General features: G+C 35.1%; 1 pseudogene; it reads right to left on the reverse strand.

The window, feature by feature from the left end:
* Window positions 1–479: 479 nt before the first annotated feature.
* On the reverse strand, window positions 480–604 carry LOC136401623 (small nucleolar RNA SNORA29; annotated as a pseudogene).
* Window positions 605–5,896: the final 5,292 nt, after the last annotated feature.

Consider the following 5,896-nt stretch of genomic DNA (forward strand, 5'->3'; position numbering starts at 1 on the left):
GGTATTAATGGGCAGAATACAGAGGGTTTTTAAGGCATTGAAACTACTCAGTATGATACTACATTGGTGGGTAGATATTATACTTTTGTCAAAACCCACATGATACACAATATGAAGTGCGAACCAAAATATAAACTGTGAACTTTTGGTGAAAATGTTGTGTTAATGTAGGTTCATCAGCTGTAACAAATGTACAACGCAGCGACAGATGCTGTTAATGGGGAAGGTTGTGCATGTGTAGGGTATAATATATGACAGCTTTCTATATTTTATGCTTAATACTGCTGAGAACCTAGAATTGCTCTAAAAATTAAAGTCAACTTAAAAACTTTTTAAAAAAGAATTATTTACATTTAGCAACAAAAAAGTAATGATGTTAATCCTTATATTCATTAGGCCAAATAATTAATTTTTTTGATATCTCTTCAACTTACAAATAAAGCAATTTCTCTTGCAGAAACCTCAACTGCCAATATATATAGAAGGAGAACACAATATATATATAGAAGGAGAACACAGAAAAATCCTCTCTCCTCAGATCTATCCCATAAGCATAGCCACTAAAATCTATTATTAGTAGAAAACGTGGTAGTCAAATGGGAATTCAACTGCCAATATTAAAAAGGAACCACAATTCTCCTTCTGGCTACCTACCTTAGACTTTTCACATGACAGACTGGCTACTGCTCAACAATGCCAGCTGCCTTGATGAAAGAAAGATTTAGTAATTATATTTCTGAGAATGAAGGTATTAGGAGGTAGAAAGGTGGGAATAAGAAATATCAGTACAGAACAGAGACTGAAATAGAGAGGAGAGAGCACATAGAAAATCAAAGAAGTTCTGATAAATGTAACGATAACTTTGTGTCCACCATTCAGCACATGTATTGCAATAGTTAAGGCTTGCCTTCCAGGGACTTGACTTGTAAATCCAATGTCACTCATTGAGTTGAGGTGATCGCTTATTGTAAGATTTTTCTTTAAAATGTGGCAAGGGCTAAGAGCAGTTTTTGTTGCGTAAGGAAAAAAGTAAGAGTGCTGGATTAATTCATAGTGGACATTAGAGAGGACAAAAGCTGACAGATACACTGGATTCTTTCTAGCTTATCCTAGGACAGACATGCTTTTTACTACAAAGAGCATGGCTGGTGTGCTATATATGAACCATATGAGTGTAAAGAAGAAAGCTGTTCATTAGATAAACGAATTGATGTAAATGTTTTTAATAAGTGAAATTAGTTTAAATCACATAAAAGCTGAAATTTTATGAACTTTTTTATTTTTAAAAATTTAGTCTCCTAGTTTTTAAATTCATGACAGCATCAAAGATGGTGATATGGTCAAGGAAATAAATTGACTTGGTGAAGAGCAACTAATGGGGCATGTGGAAGGCTGAGGTAGCCTGGGATGCCTAAGAAATGTCATTCTTCAGGGATTTATTAGTGAGTGAGCAAGAAAGGAGATGTACCTTATGCAAGTTGGCAGTAATATTCTAATTGATTATTCATTGGCTTTTAAATATGTGTTGTTCACAACTTGGAAACATAAGGGAGAAAAGCAGTGTAAATATAGGAACAGCATCTTAATATTTAAACTAAAGCTGATTTTTGATGATTCAAATCTAAAAATAAATTGGCATTTGGAATATTTGTACATAGCTTTTAAAGCTCTTTTAAAAAAATATGCTTGGCCCTGGCCAGTTGGCTCAGGGGTAGAGCGTCAACCGGACTGTGGATGTCCTGGGTTTAACTCCTGGTCAAGGCACACAGGAGAAGATCTCATCTGTTTTTCCAACCCTCTCTCTTGCTTCTCTCTCTCTCTTTTTCTCTCTCTTCCTCTCCTACAGCCATGGCTCAATTGGAGCAAGTTGGCCCTGGACACTAAGGATGGCTCCATGACTTCTGCCTCAGGTGCTAAGAAGAGCTCAGTTGTTGAGCAACAAAACAATGCCCCACATGGGCAGAGCATCACCCCCTAGTGGGCTTGCCAGGTGGATTTTGGTTGAGTAGTATGTGGGAGTCTGTCTTTTTGCCTCCTCTCCTCTCACTGAAAAAAACAAAAACAAACACAAACACATATACACCCCCACACACCCACACACACATATATGTATATATGCTTCATACTAGGTTTTGAACTGACAGAAGTAGTAATTTTCAGATGCATGTAACCTGAAATGTATACTTTGCAATAAAATGCAGTATCAAGTTTGAAAAAATAGTTTATCATATTAATAACTGAACAAGTTAATCTGATGCATGAATTATTTACAGGCCATTTGAATTCAGATATATGGCCTTGTTTGGGGTCATAAGAATCAGGAACTGGAACTCATCATAAGTATGCTATACTCTTAATATCCCCTATATGTTTTTGTATGATGGGGGTTTATCTAACTCATTACAAGTTAAGTTATATACACACACATATACATACACATATATGTACACCTAGAGAAAGAGAATGAGGGAGTAACAGAATGTGTGAACACAGGAGCAAAGAGCATATGAGGATCATTTTTTATGAGACAAAGCAAATTTACCAACATCATACAATGTAGATTTTAATGAATGAATAATCATCTCAAATCATAATAATGGATAATTTTTAATTAAATGTTGCTTCACATTACTACTTAAAATTTTTCATCAACCATTTCAGATGGTAAAATATGGTTATCAATGTGCAATATTACTGTCATTCATTTTTCTCATTTAATCATTTATTTAATGAATAAGTGTATAATGTCCCAAGTCATATTTTTTTTTAAAGATGCATATTTTAGAGATAATACAAAAAGTGGGTGGGGAGGTCAAACATTTTCTTCTTCTTTTTTTTTTTTTTATTAAGTGAGAGGCAGGTAGGCAGGGAGGCATATGCTCTGACCAAGATCCACCTGGCAAGCCCCCTACCAGGCAATGCTCTGCCTGTCTGAATAACTGCTCTGTTGCTCAGCAACTGAGCTATTTTAGCACCTGAGGTGAGGCCATGGAGCCATTCTTAGTGCTCAGGGCAACTTTGCTCTAACCATTCAAGCCACAGCTGCCAGAGGGGAAGAGACAGAGAGAGAGAAATAAGGGGGGCGGGGGTGGATGGAGAAGTAGATGGTCACTTCTCCTGTGTGCCCTGACCTGCAATCGAACCAGGGACTTCCACATGCCTGGCTGATGCTCCACCACTGAGCCAACCAGCCAGGGCCACATTTTTCTTGAGAAAGTAACTTTGGTGTGTCTGAGCTCTGAATCACTAGAGATATTAATTTGGTACAGGTGGTTAAGTAGAGAAAAACATATCTGTTAAAGGCATCAGCATCATAACGTCTTTGACACAAGTGAGAACAGGAGACAAAGCCAGTGTATCAGAACTATAGAAAGGGAGCTAACTGGCAAGGTGAGATTGGGAAGTTAGGAACAAGTCATACAGTGATGTGTAGGCATTGTTATAAATGTCAGTATCAGGGTTTTCATTAGTTTGCAATCTAGTAAACATATCCTATAGAGGAAGTGAGATTACATTGTTGTGTTGTTAGATTGTTTTTTCGTTAGAATGTTTAGATAATCTTTCTTCCTGGTAACATTTACCCATTGAAGTAATATATCTATTTTCCCTTGCTCTATAATGACCTTCTCATATTTGAAGAGGTTATAATAAATTGGTGTTTATAGTAGACTTCATTTGCTTAATGTGTTTATATAAAATGTAATATGACTTAAAAAAGTAGCATACTGTGTCTATGAGGGTTTGTTTTTTTTCTTTGTTTAATCACTTAACAACAGTATGGTGATTATAAGAGACAAAAGGGAGTGGAGGAAGGCAGAAGAAGGTAGATGGGGGATAAATGGTGCTGGAAGGAGATTTGACTTGGTGTGGTGAGTACACAGTGCAGTGTACAGAGGATGTACTATGGAATCGTGCAACTGAAATCTATATAGTGTTTTAACCAATGTCACCCCAATAAAGTAAATTAAAAATAAATTTAAATAAGAGTAATATACTCAATTTTCTAGCTAAAATATAAATATTGACTCTTATAAATAAAATAATTTTGTTTAATATTAATATTTTATATACAGATAAAATATAATTTTTTATTATTAATATTTTTAGATTTTATAATCTTTTAACAATTGCAGGGTATAAAATAGTAACTACAGAAAGTTTAAAAAGTAGGAGAATCCTAACTTGACCAATCGGTGGTGCAGTGGATAGAGTATCAGACTGGGATGTGGAGGACCCAGGTTCAAAACCCCAAGGTAACTGACTTAAGCCCAGGCTCATCCAGCTTGAGTGCCAGCTCACCAGCTTGAGTGAGGGATTGCTGGCTTGAGCGTGGGATCATAGACATGACTTCATGGTCCCTGGCTTGAGCCCAAAGGTTGCTGGCTTGAAGCTCAAGAATGATGGCTTGAGCCCAAGGTCACTGGCTTTGGCAAAGGGTCACTTGCTCTGCTGTAGCCCCTGACCAAGGCACATATGAGAAAGCAGTCAGTGAACAACTAAGGTGCCTTAACGAATAGTTAATGCTTCTCATCTCTCTCCCTTTCTGTCTGTCCCTCTCTTTATCTCTGTCAAAAAAAAAAAAAAAGCAAATCCTAGTGTTCTTAACAAAGCAATTAGTAGTTGAAAGAATATGTAAAAAAGGACAAGAACAAAATTATCAGGAAATCCTAGAGTTTCTCTATTTTATATATATATAATTTTATATATGTATATAATTTTATATATGTATATAACTATATATATATATATATATATATATATATATATATATATATATATATACATAAAGTTTTTTTTTTTAGAATGGCCATTTTTAACAGTTTTTAAAAATGCAACTCATGGCCCTGGCCAATGGCTCAGTGATTAGAGCATCAGCCTGGTATATGAATGTCCTTGGTTTGATTGCAGTCAGGGCACATAAGAGAAGCAACCATCTGCTTCTCTTCCCCTCCCTTTTCCCCTTTTCTCTCTCTCTTCCCCTCCCATAGCCAGTGGCTCGATTAGTTCAAGCATAGGCCTTAGGTGCTAACTGATAACTCAGTTGGTCTGAGTGCATCAGCCTCAGTCTCTAAAAATAGCTTGATTGATTTGAGCATCAGCCCCAGACAGGGTTGCTAGGTGGATCCCTGTTGGAGTACATGTGGGAGTCTGTCTCACTCTCTACCCACCTCTTGTGGAAAATAAATGTAACACACAGTCTTTAGGCAAAATACAAAGCATATTGGGTCGTATGGATATTTTTTAATTCTGGCAAAATTAATTCCAATATCTAAATATGTATATCTTTTCAATTAAAACCATATTTAATACTAATTGTACTCTTAGATTTTTATCTTCAAAGAAAAATACAGACCTCCAATAATATCATCAGCTAACATTTAAGTCATATAGCTTTAATTTAAGGTAAAAGATACTGAACCAGGGGAAATGAGTTATAATTGGAAACAATAAACATGAAAAATATAAATTGAAACCACTCCATACTTAACCTTCTTATCATAATTCTGAGTTTAATAACAATTATTTCGCACCTGAAAAGAAAGAAAAAAGATACACAGTTTTTTTACACTAAAAAATCTAGAGGAAAAATATTTTATTATTAAAGTGTTTATCTATAAAATCTTATCCACAAAACTTATTACATAACAACAAAATAATTCAGTTGACTGAGGAAGTATACCCAGTAATTCTCTCTGTTTGACAATTTTGTCTTACACAATTTAAAATACTCATTTCAACCACATGGAAAAATCGCAAGCTAATGTATGCTGGCATCAGAAATATGTATAAATATTTAATTATTTTATAACATAAGAAAAATGCTCACTATAAATACATACTCCATCATAAAGTGGAGAAAAATATAAAGAAGAAAATAAAGATGCTCATAATCCAT

Source organism: Saccopteryx leptura, chromosome 3 (assembly GCF_036850995.1).
Source record: "Saccopteryx leptura isolate mSacLep1 chromosome 3, mSacLep1_pri_phased_curated, whole genome shotgun sequence".
NCBI lineage: Eukaryota > Metazoa > Chordata > Mammalia > Chiroptera > Emballonuridae > Saccopteryx > Saccopteryx leptura.